The sequence below is a fragment of the Falco rusticolus genome, chromosome 15 (assembly GCF_015220075.1).
Source record: "Falco rusticolus isolate bFalRus1 chromosome 15, bFalRus1.pri, whole genome shotgun sequence".
Taxonomy (NCBI): Eukaryota; Metazoa; Chordata; class Aves; order Falconiformes; family Falconidae; genus Falco; species Falco rusticolus.
The window spans coordinates 19,026,598-19,044,426 of record NC_051201.1 but is presented as its reverse complement, the minus strand read 5'-3'; the positions used below and the strand labels follow the sequence as shown (position 1 = coordinate 19,044,426).

At 37.6% G+C, this 17,829-nt stretch overlaps 1 long non-coding RNA gene across 7 annotated transcripts in view; it reads left to right on the top strand.

The window, feature by feature from the left end:
- The window catches only part of LOC119157794, a 786,943-nt gene that overhangs the window by 517,718 nt on the left and 251,396 nt on the right, over positions 1 to 17,829 (top strand). The window lies entirely within an intron of this gene.

Below are 17,829 nucleotides of genomic sequence, written 5' to 3'. Positions count from 1 at the left end.
TTTATGGGAAATTTTACACGTTGGATTTTCCAAACACTCAACTGGGGAGTGATCACTGCAAACATCTGAGAATACTTTAGCTCTTCTAATTCTCTTATGATGTCTTACTAATACCCAAAGAGGGAACAACTGCTTGTTTTATAAACTAGTCTGCCAGGTTTCTTCAAAAGTTGTTAACAGTCCCAAATTTTCTAAGCAGATATTTGTATCTTAAATACATTTTGGTTTGCTCCTCCCTAGCTAAAGCTAATATTTTCCCTTCGTGGCATGTGTCAGGACTAGCTTTTTCAAGCCTGTAAGGTCTGTTGTTGGGAAGTTTTAAATGGAACACAAGCTAAATGCAAGTCTTCTGCATAGGAGTGAATTTTGCCCTGCTTCAGTCTCTCCTCCTTAAGTATATGTAGATGTAGACTGATCAACAAAATTGCAATTCAACTTTGTCTTTTAGTTCTGGTTAAAATAAATGCTACTGAATTTTAAAAGTTCAAATGTTCATTGAAATGCATACAGCACTGCCCCTGGGATAATACCTAAAGTATTTGTCGGTAAGCAATATTAATATACAATTTGCAAAGCAATAACTCGTATCCCAAGTGAAAAGGAAACACCGTGAAGCTAAAAGGTAAATAATAAATACTCATGAACAGGCATTCTGGAAAATCACAATTGGAAGAAGTGGTAAATCCCAAGGTTTTAGTTGTTTTGCTCTTACTTACTAACTTAGGTCCAGAGTTTTGCTGTTTTCTGCTGGTGCCCTGGGGGAAAGCTCTGTCACTTTAGATGAAAAAAGAGTTTTTACAATGTTACCAACATGTTCTGTCCTGTGTGTCCAGACTTAAAAAAAAAAAAAAAAAAAAAAACACAAAGAGGGGAGGGGGAGCATTTTTGGCAAACAATAGAGGCAATAAAGGAGGCTTCTTCCAAATATTATTGGCAATAATATTATTGATGATAAGAATCTGCTAGATGCTGCAGGAACATAGCAAGACAGAGTATTCATTCCTGTATTACTTCATGGTATGCTGATACTGGTCCCTTGAAATGCGTAGGAAAATGGGGAGGCTTTCTGGGACTAGCAGTTTAGAGCAAGTCTTCCAAACTTCACGATGTCTGCCAAGGACTCCTGGAAAACACAGACGTTTAGAACATATGAAACTGCCCACAGACTGAAAATTAAGCACAGGTAAAAGTGCTTCCTGGAGCTTTGGTTAGGGGACTCATTTTGATCAATGAATAAATCTATGACTCTTAGCAGAGACACTCCAATGCAGGAATGATGCCAGTGTTTTCAATCACAGTGCCTCTGCTGAAATAGTGATTGCTATCTGACCTACCAAGGGAAAGGTGATGTGAGCCAATGTGCTCAGGGAAACCATTGTTCTGATGTTACAATATAGTGAAGTTGCTAGGATATAGAAATGCTAACTGATTGCGACCTACCCTCAGAACAATACCACGATGGTTGGCTGGGAACCACCCTGAAAGTAGGGAACAACATTTTACAAGGGATTGAGTTCCAAAAATGGCGAAACAATTCAAATCTAAGACAGCTATCTAACTGGATAAGTAATGTGAAACATCCAGGCTGAACAGAAATAATTGGTGACACATCACTGCAAAGAAAAACTAGTTGAAGAAAGTTTGTAAAAATACCAACAGCAATTAGGGCAAGAGGCCTATAGGCTGAGTAATTGTCTTTAAAACACTGAGTACCATGTGTATTTCTTACTAAGTAAGTCTAAATATTAATGGTAATTTAATGGACAGATTTAAATTTATAGGTAGTAGGAATTTTTCAGAACTGTTTTTTAGTAGTGGAAGTGGCTTAGATAATGCAATATCCATGTATGATTAAAACAGTAAAATTTTGATAAATTCAGCCCAACCATTATACTTCATTAACAAATAGAAATACTTATAGACTTAGCTACTAAAGGTGTGGTAGCCTTACAGGCTGAATTTGTACTAAGGAAGGGGAGAATCTTAAGGAGAGGCGTGTCATCCCAAAATTTTACAAAACACCAAGAACCTCCTAAGTACTTCAGCACGTCAAAACATTGAGGTGAGGGCTAGATGGGACAGTGATGAGTTGGGAAAAAGAACTCAACTTTATCGATAAAGTCCATCCAGGGGGATGGATGGATGGACTAAGGCAGCTGTGGCTTTAATGGAAAGCAACAGAATTTGGTGGGGTTTGCATCTTTCAGTCTAAAAGTTGGAATTTTGAGGAGAGGGCTTGCATTGCTTGTATCTACAAAAAACACTGCCCACTTTGTGTTTTTCTGGGTTGGTGCATGGATTAGCACGTCTTTTTTGTATGTTGAGCTCAGGTGTTTATGTGGATATGCTAAGTCTTACCAACTGGTACTTTAAATACAAATTGTGCTGTTTGTTCTGCAAACATCCATACATGGGTACACAGGAGTAGTCCCACTGAAGAGTAGAGAGTATTTATGTACCTTGAGGGACAAGGTCTGTTATCGGCTCACTCTGCGAGCTGAGCCCTCAGCACTTGTGTTTTAGGAAAATATACCATGGCTCAGAAGGTAGTTCCTATCATTCCTGAGCCAAATTCAGTGGCTTGCTGAACCACAGCATTGCCGCTGTGTTGAGAAAGATTACCTTGGTAGGGCCACAGTGTTAATATTTGGCTTTCTAAGCACAATTACTTCATTATCGTGTGGACTGAGTATAATACAGCATGAAAAAAACCCAGTACTTGTACACTAGAAATAAAACTATACTAGTGTTTTGAATAAGAGACTTCTCAAAAATATTTCCACCTTACTGGCATCTCCAAGTCAAGAAAGAAAAATAGTTTTAAGACAGTGAAACAAAATTCTCTTCCCAGCCACAGTATTTCCTGGAAGAGAAAAACTATCAATATGCATAAAGTAGGGAACATGCTACAAGGCTGGCCAAGCCTGCCTCCTGTGGATAGTTAATCTACGGCTATAAAATTATATTGTTCTTTGTATTAGTCTTAAATGAGTTGTACATATGTCCATTGTTGTCAGCTTAGAAAGTACAGTTGTGAAACCTTGGTTCCAAATGCTTAAACATTTTGTCATATGAAAAGAACTGAAAGCAGCCCAGTTTCTTCAACAATTGCATTAAGCCCTAGATGGCTAGGTTAGAAAGAAGTCTTTGCTAAGCATTCTTCACAGGGAAGCTGTAGGAAAATATATTTTTAAAACTGTTTAACTCTTGCTGTTCTGTCTGCATATTGTTTGGGAAGAAGACTTCTGTCTACATTGGTATTATTGCGGGTGCTAAAATTAGGTGAGTAATCACTGACTGACTTTATATAAGCACCTACAGCCTCCTTTCAGCAAATGATTGAAGTATTTGAGCTGGTTTAAGGATGGGCTAAAGTATACAATCAATGTGAGTTCTTTGAAACTGGGTGTTATATCTAATAAGGAGTTCTCTGTTAATCCAGAATCTGGCAGTACAATGAGCCATGTTAATAGTAAGGTCTGTGGGAGAGATGAGAGGGCAGAGTCAATATGGTTTGAGGTGCAGGTGACTTGTATTTGTATTAGTTCCCCTCCAGGTGACTTTGTTTTTCCTTCTGTGAATTCTGTCCTTTGCACTGGCTTTTCTTAGGAGCAGGGAGTTTGAAGAGAAGTCCTTTCAGGAGAAAACACTGCTTGAGTTAAAATATTGCAGAAAATGGGGACACACACCTTGAGTTTTAGATTTGGGGGAATTAATTTTCCCCCCAGGTCTGAGTCAGGCTGAAACCACAAGCACTGGGGGCCCTCAGGGGCCGTGAAGGACAGGTTGTGTGAGAAGTGATTAGGGCTCTGTGAATTGCCAGGCTTCAGCTCCAGAAAAAGTTGGAAGCATCAGAGGCATAAATTTAGTTTGTAGCATCTGATCTTCCCCCATGGAAGTCTCCACAGCACTAGAGCTTGCAGAAGCAGTGGTGAAGCCCAGCTAGCCTGGGTCCAAGGAATGAAACAAGCTCTACTTTGCCACTGACCAGTGCTTGCCTTTGGCTACATCCAGTTTCATCTACTTCCATCTTGCAGGCCACGCAAAGTGGCCTCACCTTGCATTTCCATTAACTGTGCCACAAGGCAGAGAAGGGCACACCTGAAGACACGAGGCACTGTTCTTCGCATGCAGAATGAGCTTTGTGCTTAGACTCTCTTTACCTACTCTGTAATTTTGCTGCTCATCTGCATGTGTGTAGGCAGTCAAATACTAAAATTGTGTTGTAGCTACATAGTTAAATCACCTGAGTGGAAGGCAGAGTCCCGCAGGAGTGGCATCAGAGCTAGTATGCATGCCTTGCTTGCTGTTAAGGCTCATTTTCAAAAAAGTTCCTACACCTGTTAGGCTTATGGCTTCAGGTTATGCCTGGCAGGTGTGATCTCTTTTTCCACAGCTGCAGCCCCTTTCTAATCTTGTAACGGTTTTAAGGCACAATTAGTGGTTTGACTCCTTTAAACCAGCTAAAAGGTCTTGTCCTAGGAGAAGTAAGCAGTTGCATTCAAATTCAGGCTTCTTTCCCATTTTTGAGTGGTTTGCATGACTCCAGGTATGGAAGGAACCCTTCTGGACTGAAATTGAGTGATCAATGAACTGGTGAGTGATGAAGAGGCATTGCTTGCTCTTCACAAATTTTATTGTGTTTCTTTACACAGTATTAGTATAGTAGTTCACTAAATATTTTCCATTAAGAGGGGGGATTCTTTTGGAAAGGCAAGGACACCGCATTTTTCCTTTCCACTTTGGTTCCTGCCTTGTTCTGAAACAGCAGGTATTAAAAAAAAAAAAAAAAAGGCTGTTAAGACTGTGCTGATGCAGTTCAAAAGAATGTAATGTTGATGTATATATTGTGTTTCATCCCATGTTTTAAAGATCTAGTACTAGAACCAAAAGGTCTTGGAGAGAAGTCCCTTGGGAAGCAGCCTTGTTCTCAAGTTTGTGAATTTACAGTTAAGAGGCAAAACCAGGGAAAAATAAAACTGATCACATAATAACAATTAGTGGGAGAGAAAAACATGTGGTGGCTAAGGGTTTTGATTTCAAATCTGGAATACTAGGTTGTCTTCCTAAACTGTTTAGGGGGAAAAAGGCTTTTTTCTTTTTTTTTTTTTTTCCATTTAAATATGCCTCTTATTCTCTAAATTTTGAATAGTGGTGTATAGTAATATAATGGTCATATTAGAAAATATGTGCATATAGAAAGGGTTGGTGGCTGCAGTGGCATAGGCAGCTCAGTTGTTGTGAGAGGTTAGGACTAGTTGCACACAGTCTAAAGCAGCGGGAGAAAATACCTCCAAAAATGTGAATTTCAAACTTTATAAATGGCTCAGGCATCAGTGGATTAGTATTGCTTCCAGGCTTGTCATGATGAGCCCGGCTTCAATTCCAAATAGCAAATAGCTTTGCATCATAATCAGTCTTTGGCCGGCGTTGTCTTTTCATCTGTGTGCCTCCAGCTCTCGGTGCTGTGAGCCTTCAGGCCTGACAGAGAGTTGTTTCATGTACCACATGGTGGGTAATAATACAGGAGGCCTCCACCTCTCTAAGCTAAAACGGATTCTTTATTAAGAGCGCAAGGGTTCTGCATTTGTAGATTGCACTCGGGCCATGTGCACGCAGAATAGCTTAACTGGTGTCCAAGCTCCAAAAAACGAAAAACAGTGTTCTTTCTTCCGAAGTCTGTGGGGAGATGCTGCAGAAACTGCCTTCACAGGAGTATTTCAGGAGAATGCATGTGCTAGAACAAACAGCTAATAGAGGAATAATTTTGAAACTTAGGTGTGTGTGTGTATACATGTGCATGCATACACGCAACAAAGTAACGTTGAAATGGTTGTAGGGAACTCTTTCTGGAGGAAGATATGATTTCCGATATTAAGATTTCTTGTGCTTTATTCCAGAGAGTCTTGTTCTGTCACTGTTAAAGACATATTGCTGAGCAAGATCAGTAACTGATCTGGCACGTCCCATTCATCTATTTACCTGCGTTGCACAGGAACAGAGGATTTAGGGGAATGAAAAATACTTGCTGCTCAGTGCATGTGTGTTCTCCATTGAAACTAGAAACAGTTTAGCACCTTTGCTCTGCTTGGCTATGTAATTTATTGGCATGGATTCCTAACATCATGCTGTTTTTTTACAAAAAAAAAGACTTTTTCATGTAACAAAATGTAGATAATTGCTTTGACATTTTGGATTAAGAGAGCTGTTTATCTTTTTTAAAAGTGATGATGTTTTTTGTAATTGTATTGTCTTTATTAATACACACACGATGGTTTGTAAAATTGATTCTATCTTCCAAAAAACCTAGCTGGTTAAAAAAGTAGAATAGCTGGGAGTGTAAGGCCAAAACAATGAGTTTGGGGATAGAGAGTCAGCTGATATGACTTTGTTCACATTATTCACTTAGGGAATAAAAATTAATATTTGAAAAATATATTAAAAACCTAAAGCCGCCTCATTTTGCTGCTGCTTTTGGCGTATTTGCCAAGGGACACAACTGTGTGTTCAGAAAGAAAATTGTTTCTGGTTTGAGATTCTACTAAATAATCCCTAGGTTGATTTAAAGTTTACTCCCAAACCTACACTTTCAAATTTGCCATGTATTTATGTTGAAATACTGTGACAAATCTACCAATGCTTGCTTTCTGGCATTGGTAGATTTCGGATTTTGGTGTATTAGTGTGTATATCAGCAGCAGTAATAACTGAAGCTCATGGTACAACTTATGATTGAATGCTGAGTTGGTAAATTTATATTTTTTTTAAAGTTTGCTGTTTTCATGACTAAATGAGGATCTTTTCACATGGAAACAATTGTGTGCAGAAAATTGCTGCAGCAATTTTGGAGGCCATTTCTAATTTACAAATTTTCCCATGCACAGTGTGTCCTTGTTTCTGCCTAAAAACATACTTTAACAGTCAAGTAATATAAATTCTTTAAAAATGGAGTTTTATAAGGGAAATACTGATACCATCTTAGCTACATGCATAGCAATTTCAAAAACGGACCCTCCCATGCATTTACGCTGACTTTTCAGTTTTTACTTTTTCCCCAGCTGCAACTGGCTTTTTTTTTTTTTTGATGGTTACTCTTTTTGCCATTGAGTGTTCATGCATTGACAAGAAAATTCTCTGCTGTTTCCTCTTAACAGCAGGTTTTCATGAGTATTAAACCCCAAACTAGTTATGTTGATGAGGGAATATTTGAATCGTTTCATCAAAATTGATACAGTTACTTTCCAATTTCAGGACTTTCTTAATTTAAAATTTCTTCTTTCACATTTAATACCTTTTCTCATCTAAATGGTTTTTCTGCCACATTCATCAATTTTTATGGTGCATTGTAAATTGTTCCCAAGTCTTTTGTGGTGATTTAGACAATTTATCTATTAACAAAATTGTAATACAAGAATACAATCATTTTCTGCTGCATGCCTTAAATTTTTCAAGTAATAATACTTCTCTGTCAAAGATGCTGTGACATTCTAGAAAACAGTTTAAGTAGATACTTTACTGCCAATGATTATGGTGTTTCAGGAGGTTTTCAGTGAAGTCAGGCCCCTAATTAAGCATGGAAAGCAACTTAGTATCTTTCAGAATTATTTAATCTTTGAGCAGAAATCAACTAATTTATTTCTCAGACAAAGTAATTAAAATCCTGCCCATGATTTTAAATATATATTTCCTTCTTGGTTGCACAACTGATTCTCAGTGCTTCATTCCTTACTAACTGCATGGTTAAGCTTAATGTATGCACAGGCAAATTCAATTTTGCTGTAGTAATTAGTATGCATTTTGAGGGGGGAAAAAAAAGCAGCAGCATGCATAGCAAGGTTTGGTATCATCACATATATTATGCATGTATTGCAAGAAGAAATCACAGATGTAAATAGACCCATTAGCAATATAGATTATTTGCATTATTTTGTAAAGTTCTTTAATTGCACTATAAGAATTTTGAAATGGAGAAAGAATCAAAGGGCAAAACAACATTAGAAAGTTCAGGTAATGCAATGTGAATTCAGAAGTGAAGGAAAAGTGAATTAATTCATGTTTTTAGGAATTGTTCAGAAATCACCTAGCCTATAAAACTCATTTTCACAAGATTTTGCAGAAAGGAAGAGACTTAGAAGAGAAACAGAATTGGACTTTAAGTTAGCAAAGACAGCTAAGAAATACTAACCCTACAGAGGTTCTGTGGAAATAACATTGTGTGTACATTCTTGTCAAAAACCAACCAATGATATATTACAGTTGTGAGTTTTTATTTGGTGCAAAAGGTATCTCTTTATTCATCAGTGGTTTTGGTTTAGGGATTCTTAAGGAGGATAGAGGTCATGGAAAATTATGGATTATACACTCAGAGAAATAAGTACATATAGAGGAAGATATAAAATAATACCTAGAGTTTTGGAAGTCATGTAAGGTCCTATCTGTCTAGCAAAGGCAGTTTTTGACTAGTGAGGTGTGTAAAAGGGTTTTCCTTGTATGCAAGTTTTTTTCCTATCTGCATAACACATGGAGTTTTTTCACCTCTGAAACAGCCAGCAGTAACACCACTTAGAGGCTAGACAGACAACCACTCACCTGACCCACAGGAACAATTTCTAATCTACTGACTTCAGATTTATTTGAGTATGATCTACTGGCACCAGGAGAATTGCACTCCCATTGTTCGAGTGAAATACAGTAGGAGTTTCATGGGCAGCAGGAAGGCTGCTGTGGGGTTCCTCCGTCCTGCTGTGGTTCGGACGCGGCAAGCGCATTCCTGGGTCACGTGCAATTGTTCCTACATGTTTGATGATTAATTGACAGTGGCTCTTGAAGATAACTAACTCTGGTAATAATTACTGCCCTGGCTAAATATGTGCTATCACCCCACCATTGTTCTTCAGGGTTTGGAAATAAGTCATATGTTGGATTCAGAATCAATGCAGTCATTTTATGGTTATTTGTGCTTTAATAAAGCTATGGGTAAATAATTCATTAAGAATCACTTACATTTACATGGCCTTGTCTCTTCTTGACCTGAAAGCTCTTATATAGAGCAAAATGATTAAAGTTCTTGGTTAGGGTAGCAAGATGTGTTGTTCCCTTCATCCAGTGGTGACTCTTTCCAGAGTGTGTGTAAGAAAGAGAAATACTGTATAAAAAGATGCATGATTAATCATACATATTTGTTCATGTTTCAGCATTATCTTCCTTTCTGTGAATATAGTAGCAATGAATAATTTTTAACATCAGAGGATGCAATCAATGAGGATTTTGGCTGACTAAGGATTTCTGGGTTTGCCCTATGAAAAAGCCAGTTGACATTCATTAGAGCTTAAAAAAAAATAAAATTCAATACAACTTTTTTTACTTGAAAGCCCAAAAGTTAAGCTGAAAGATGTGTCATAGAATCATGCCGATGCTGCTGAAATCTTTACATAAAAAACTCAAAATGAATAGTCAGCTTTCTAATTTCACTTCAGGAATGTTGAATGCATCATTTTATATTTCCTGGTCTATGTAATACATATATGATATAAAGTATATGTTATATTTTAGTACTGTGAAAATTAATACATTGATTTCACATTGAGGAAAGTATATAATGGTATTATAATGATATTAAGTCTTTTGTTTTGTTTTGTTTTTGTCATAGGAAATTCTTTGTGTTTATTTAGAGAGACCAAAAAATAGGAAAGAAAATCCTGAATTTCCCAAAAGAATTCAGATGATAGATTTTTATTAGCTCTGTGACTGTGGTATCTGTATGAAAAGCTGCTTTTTCCTTTTAGTAAATACATTGGAGGGTATTATCTTAATTTTTATGATATATTAAAGTAAAAAAAGGTGCAATTTTTCTATTTATTTCCCAACAATAACATCGTTGTGATGGTAGCGTGAAGGTCTGCTCTTACAGGCTGTACAGTTCTTTCTGAATACTGAGCCAAAAGGATGATGAAGCAGACCCTTCTTCCTGCATAATGATTATTCAAACAGGTAGACCTGAAGTATTTGCTTTATCAGCGTCTACCATTTTCTCAGAGAAAGCTGTCTAAAAAAAGTGCTCTTGTAACTGGCCCCTTTTGTTGAGAAATTAGGAGAACCAGGCAAGACTCTATCTGTGTAAAGCTGTTCAGAGAACTTCCAAGCAGGGAAAGGAGTGTATCTCCTCCTGCTGTTGCACATAAGAAATCATTACTCCTATGCTATCATCTTCCTGCTCCATTTGTATGTAACACCCACCAATTCTCCCTTTCCATCTCTTCTTTTCTCTCACATCTCCATATGCTTCTCAGTTGAAAAAAGCTTCTCGGTTAATCTATGAAATGTGTCCACTACTCTCTGCTTCAAAGAAATTCCTTAAAAACCAACCATATTTCAATTATAACGATTCCATGCTTGTATTTCTCTGTATCGTGGGTTATAAAGAGAATTATTTTAAGAAATGATGCAGCAGTAAAAAAGGCAATGCAAACTTAAGATGCATTAGGAGTGGTATTTTGAGAGGAAATGCTAGTGCTATTACAGAGGCTGTGGTACAACCTCAGAAGTATTGTGTAGTGTTGGTCACCCATGGACAGGAATGTTCAGTAAAACTGGAACAGATGTAGAGAAGGGCCATAAGGATTATTAAGGCAATGGAAAAGCCTGTTTTATGAGATGAAGCAAAAGGATTTAAAATGTTCTAGCACGGCAAAATAAAAGCTGAGGGCTTATGTTTTCTGTCTAGGATATAACGGTTGGAGGGACATAGGAAAGTACCCAAACTAACAGATAACGTAGAAGAAAACAATAGTTCATTAATAGATTTAAAGTGTTTTTTTTTCACTCTGAGGCCAGCCAGGACCTTAATGAAAATATAGGGGGAGAAGAGTTCTGTATCCTTTCATGGAAGCTATGTGAAATGTTGGGAAACCAGAACATGCACCCTAGGAATTCCTTTCCTATGAATGCTGCAGCGTTGTAAGTTTTCTCCATTAATAATTTAAGTCTTTTACTTTATATCTCACACATCTGCTGTAAAAGATTTAGCCTCATGCTCAGACATTCCTTGTCTTCCACATACTTCCTGTGTGATATTAGGTAGGTCACTATGTCCTTCTGTTTTCCATGTGTACAATGTGTGTATTAGTATTCCTTACCTCAAAGGGATGCTGGAAGGATAAATATAGTAATGGCTGTGTTGGCAGAGGCAAGTAAATACTTTATCATAGGCAAGGAATCTCTTTGCATTCACACGATTTCTCTGTTACATGGTATCATTTCCATCAAAAAGCCTACGTAAAGCATGCAATAATAATTAAATGTTTGGATAGTTCACTTACAGATACATGCATATCTGCATTTCCCAGTTTTTACAGTATAGAATGTAAAATTATTCAGAGCTTGTTCTGGGCTTCCCAGTATAAGAGTGATGGGCATGCTGGGGTGAGTTCAGCAAGGGGCCACAGGGATGATTAAGGAGTGTCTGTCTTAGGAAGGGTGGCTGAAGCTGTTCAGCCTGGAGAAGAGAGGGCTTAGGGGGACCTTATTAATGTGTACAAATATCTAATGAGGTAGTTAAGAAGGTGGAAGCAGGCTCTTCTCAGTGCTGCCCAATGACAGGACAAGAGGCAATGGGCACAAATTCAAATAGAAATTCTATTTAAACAAAAGAAAAAACACCAAACTTTTTCCACCTTAAGGCTGGTTGAACATTGGAACAGGTTGCCTAGAGAGGTTTGTGGGGTCTCCATACCTGGAGGTATTGAAAGCTGAACTGGAGCTGGTCATGGGCACCCTGCTCCAGCTAACCCTGCTTGAATGAGGGTGGGGGTTGGACTTGGATGATCTCCAGAGGTCCCTTCCCACCACGTCTGTTCTCTGTGATCTTTTCTGTGAAAATGAATGAAAGAAAAGGAAAACTTCCTCTTGTAAAATTTCTGGAGCGAGTCAATCTTTATATATTTCATACATACTGTTAAACTAAATACAGCAGGACAGAAACCTGAGATTCTTAATAGCTCTTTGCTACCTAAGTGCATGGCAGCTTGGCTATGGTATGAATGGTGAATTTCATACCCGAGTGTCACTTGGACTCTTGCCATTGACTTCTGTGCAGTCAGGATTTTAGTGTAAATGTCTCAAAGTGGAGAGCCACTGTTGTTCTTAGAGCTGCTGTTTTATTTTCATCCTGGACCAGTATTGATTTACTTCTCCAAAGGGAAGGCTTAAATCTGTATACTATAGAAGTATATAATGACATTTTTGTTTTACGCTTTGTAAAACAAATAGAAATGTACATCCTGTTACAGGGATCTGGCAAGAAGAAGAAAACTTGTGGCTTCTACAACAATTTTGTAAAATAAATGTAATTCCACCCTGTGAACAGTGGAGGGTTAAGTTTACATCTGAGTCTAAATTTTCTGCAGTGACAGCCCAGCACTCCAAAGGAGGAGACTCTCCCAGTGCAGATACCCTCCTCATTAAGTTACTTCACAAAATGAAAGCCTTACTGTTCTAAATCCTAAAGGAATATTGTAAATATATATTTTGTCATTCTTCCCCAAATAGTATAAATGTAGACAAAGAAAGCAAAGTGGGGCAATGGTTCCTTGAGGAGGAAACCTTTTGTCTTGGCATTAGCTTGTGAGGGAAACATTGACCTGCATCTGAGAGATGAACCATGCTGAAACGTCCTGGAATAGCTCTAGTCCCGGTTTATAATTCCACAGACACTTCCTTTTAAAAACTTTCTAAACATCTTGTTAGGGCAAGATTCGCTGCCTTTTTTTTTCTTTTTTCTTTTTATTTTCTTTTAAAAAAAAAATATCAGCTGAACTATCTAAAAAACATCAAGATCTGTCCCAGAGGGACTTCTTCCTGGACAGAGCTTTTTGTTCCATGATGAGAGACAGAATCAGAGCTGTCTAAATAATAAGAACCAGATTCCTGAAGTGTTTCTTTTGTATTTTTTTTTTTGGGGGGGGGAGACTAAAATTTGATTTATTGCTCATTGTAGGGTCTGATTATCTGTTGTTGTGAATTTTCACGTGGCCACTGGTATATGTCAAAATGTTGTGAAAATTTAATAAAAGATTAAATGTTGAAGTGCATTTACATTATTTGTTGTTCTATTCCACTTCTGTTTAAAAAGTAATAATAATGTGCTATCCAGTCCAACAGCTGAAAGTATTCAGTAACTACTCAAATGCCATCAATGGCAAAATGTGAAAATGGAATACAAAATTCTTTCCAGCAGTACTTTTAGACTAATTTTAATTGGTCAGATAACATCTGTAAATTACAAACACATTTACAGAAACTAAAAGCTGCTTATGAAATGTTTGTAAGAGATTGAAATCAATTTGATTTTGACCCCTCAAAAAGTATTATATAGCTAACTCATTAAACTACATTAGCTAGTCTCGTCTCATGAAATAAAGAAAAAACCCCAGGTCATGTGTATTGTCCTTGTCACTTTTTAATGCCAACCAGAACAGGGTTTATTCAGGACCAGTTGTTGGTACTTCTAAAATGGCATTGTCTTGTAAGGCACTAGGATGAAAAGACAAATGCTTGTAATATAAAATTTAGATGTATGTGGTGTCAAACTGGATAGTAACTCCAAAATGCTGTGTCAGTTGGTCTACCAATACACACTGCTATGTGTGATAACATTTCTCCCTTTAGAAGGTAACTTCATGATTTTTGTGACAACAGTCAAAGAGCATTTCTGTGACCTCATTTGCATTCACTCCTTTAGAAGTGATTTAACTGCCACAGTTATTCAGGCTGAGGCATGCTCCTGGTGGCACCTCCAGTGCATTCTAAACTTGCAGTAGTAAAAATGATAATGCTTTAAAATGTAGTGTATTTTTGTTACCATCAAAATACAGTAGCAGTAGCATGATTCCCCTTTACATGCTTGCTTAGGCTGCTGCCACACAGCAGAAAGTTGGCAGCTAGGATATCAAGGTTACTTCTCAGACTGTGTAAGTATACTGAATTATGGAAGAGGTGGGAAGAGAGATCAGCAGAGTTGCAGGTGGAAGTGTTATATAATTTGCGGAGGATTTTGTGGAGTGGATGTTTCTCATGGAGTAAAATATATTTTCCATCATCTCTGGGCATCTGAGAGGCTCTGGCAATGTCCATGCTTTCTTCTGTCTGCATGTTCTTATTTTTTATGTTAGGAAGAAAAGACTTATAATAACAAAAGACCTAACTAGAGAAGTGCACAGATAATCTGATGGCAGGTGAATGAAAAGTAACGTATACTGGAGGGAAAAAATGTCTATCACTGTACTTTGTTTGCACTCTGCTAAATTAACTGTGTCAACTCAGGCAAGGGAATCCACTATCACTTTAGACGCCTCAGTGTGAAGCTGCAGGTAAAAAAAATAATATTAAAGAGAATGGTGAAGTTACCAGAAGAATAGGTGACAATAGAGTAATGCCATGGGCAGTCCTGTCTGAATTACTGTGTGCAGGTACTGATCATTGGCTTTCAAAATTAAAAAACTGAAAGTGATGTTGGAAAAGTTGGGGAAACAAACTATTGAGGAAGGATTGCAGCCAGATGGAAAAGGCTGGCTGGTTTGCCTTGGAAAGAAGGGGTGACCACTTAACCAGAGTTGGGAGGGCTTGGCAGCTCCACCTTTCATGTGCAGGATCAGAGCCAAGGTCTGTTACTGGGCTCTACAGAACTCACAGCAACTGTTAGGAGGAAAATGCTATGGTTTCAAAGGCCATTCTCTCAAGTTTTATGTACCTTGGATTCACCACTCTTGGATTTAAATCAGCTTTATTATTTTAACTAGTTTACAAGGAGACAATATATGCAACTGTATATATTTGTCCAGCAGAGTTGCTTTTTTCCCCACTAAGCTTGTTCTCCTAGAATGTTGAATGCATGGAAAAAAAAAGTTTATTGGAAATTATTGTATTTGAAAAGGGCCTTAGCTATTCCCCAGAAAGAAGAGAAGCGAACACAGGGTCAATTTACAACCTGACCTGAAAACACAAAGTTGATAATCGGCCATCACTGCTTATTGTATCTATGATCTGATTTGTTGAAATGCTCAATAAATCCACTATTAGGAGAAAAAGTGCTTACATGCATTTTTTTCTTAAAAAAAAATAAATTTAAACAACAAAATAAAAGATTGATTGACAAGACATCAATAAAGCTTTGAGCACACACTGCTGACCTTTTTTTCTTTGCACTGCAATCTGTGTTTATTAGAATTCAGCTCCTATAAATAGGTTTCTGTGGATAAAAAAGCAAGCAGCTTCTTAGGAGTTTTGTTCAATAAACTTCTGTGAAAATTCTAAAGACTTAATACATGGCTTTCAATTTAATTCATTCTGTCTTCCCTTCTTAAAAATAAGATATAAGTGGGGATGAAATAGGTTTAGCTGGTGGAGTGTTTTTTTTAAAAGCTGTATTCTTAAAACTCACCTTTCCTTTTTAATGCTTGCTACAGCAGTTCATTCGGAACAGACAGGATATATATCATCTCACGCCTGGTACTGTAGGCTATTTCTCCCCTTTAAATAAAAACATATTATAAATCTGTGCTTCACTTGAGTGTTGTAAGCACTCACGTTAGTGACTTCAAAAGTAGAGCTGGAATGAGGCTTTGGCAGGCACTAAAGAATACTGACCAAGTCCTTAGACCCTATTTTCTATTTGATCTTCCCAAGAAGAAAATCTCTTCAGAGCCTTTCAAAACAGTAAAGGTGGCACAGCAGTGATGTCAAGTCTTTTAATTTTATTGCAAGCCTAGTGATATTCCTGTATTAGGGTTTTTGTTCTTAAAGCCCTGCCTCATGGAATCCTGTGAGAATGTCTTTCATTTTGTGTTGTGGAAGTAAATGTGTAGTTGATGTTGCTCGAAGTAAAAAGTGAAATAAACCCCTAAAGTTGAAAGGGTCAAAATTTGAAGATGCAGGCTCGGAATTTGCTTGTCTCCTCAACATGCGTTTTACTGAGTGGAGCATTCCAGGGCTGGCAGGTAAAGGATACTTTTGTCCTGGTGTCAGATTCGGTGTGTGTTTTTCCTGAACTGCTTCATGATGGAAGAACAGCTAGTACTACCGGTTTTGTCCCGGAGTTTTCTTCATCACTAGTACTCCCTAAAAATCATTTGGTTTTCTCCACCATTTTCCATTACCCTCTTCTAACACAGTGATTCTGGCTCAAGTACATTTTTTTATTGCCTTCTAACAGTGTTTCTGGCTTAAGCATCTTTCCTTTGATTAATGATACTAATCACTGATTATGTTAGAGAAGGGAAGGGAACTGTCTTCTTGTGGTGTTGGGTTTGTTGGGGGGTTGTTGTTACTAGTTTTGATTTTGTGTTTTATTTTTGTGTTGTCTTCCCCTGAACGCCTCTCTCTCCATTGTGTTTGACGGAAAGGTCCTTTCACCAGGTGCGAACTGTTTTAAGCGTTCGCAAAGTGTGAAACAGGAAAAAAAAATGCAAGTATTTCTTGTAAAACAACCCACAAAGAGTATCTGCAGTACACCTCGGGTGGTCCCATGTAGCATGAAAACATTCCTGGAGTGCTGAAGCTCATGGGTACCTGGACAACTAGGCTCTTGCCCTGTGCTAGCATTGAAAACCAGAGGGCATTTATTTTCTTCTTTCAGATACTGGATGGGAGCTGGACTGGCTATTTCTATTCATCTAAGTATTTAAAAATATTAATGGTAATGGTAATCCCGTCTTCTGTTTCCCTCTCATCCAAGTAGTAGTAAAAATACTAAATTGTTCTTGGATGGGATGAACTATATATGCAGGATGTATTACCCTATTTAATCTCTTATTGTATTAAAACTGGCAGCTACTGTGACAAAAACATAACATGATTATTCCTCTGAATTTTGGGTATGCTATGATTTGGGTAAGGTTGCACACAAAGCAGGTAATACTACTCCTGTAGACCAAGAAGTGAGAGGGTATGTAACACTCTGCAAAGATGATGATACAAACCAGAGCACCTATTTTGTCCTCTCCCACATCGGGGCTGGGGTGGGGTGGGTGGTACAAAATATGAGGTCTTTTTAGAAATTCTGTACATGTATTAATGCATACCGTATACTACAAATCATTCCCATTTCTGCACGATATATCTGAAAGACATCCACACTCAAGTCAAATTTTATCTATTAAATATAACACTTTAAAGAGACATGCAAGCATTACTTTCAGATACAAGAGAACTTTAATTCTGCTTATTCAGTAATAATTTATTTTGCAAGCTCTGATCATTAGGATTATTATTAATTACCATGCCATTCAGCTGTGCTGACAAAAGAAAAATCTTTCTGATATCACAGAGCACATTAAAAATATTGGATTAAAGAATTAGCTCTGCCAGATTTTAAATAGAGCAAAATAAAATGGCTAATCAAAATCTGAGCACATACAAGGTGATCATTTACCTACTTTCATTGCACATTGTTTGAATAGTTTGTATTGTGGATGTGAAATTGCCCTCAAGGATGTTAGTTAAAGTAATAAAGGCTTCCCTTTGCCTCAGGAGCCACTCCCTTTGTGATATGACCTTTCTGTGACTTCTGAGCTCGACTCATTATGAAGAGAGACAAATGCTTATTTTAAGTCTTTCTGAAAGCTTTTCAGGCACTGGGTTTTACAGCAAGGTCCTTTTTTATCTCTTTCTAGACTAGTTGCAATTGGGAGTGGTGGGTGGGAAGAAATAATCGTAGGATTGTTTAAGTTGGAAAAGACCTCTAAGATCCAGGTCCAGCTGTTAACACAGCACTGTCAAGTCCACCATTAAACCATGTCCCCAAGTGCCACATCTGTGTGTCTTTTAAATACCTGCA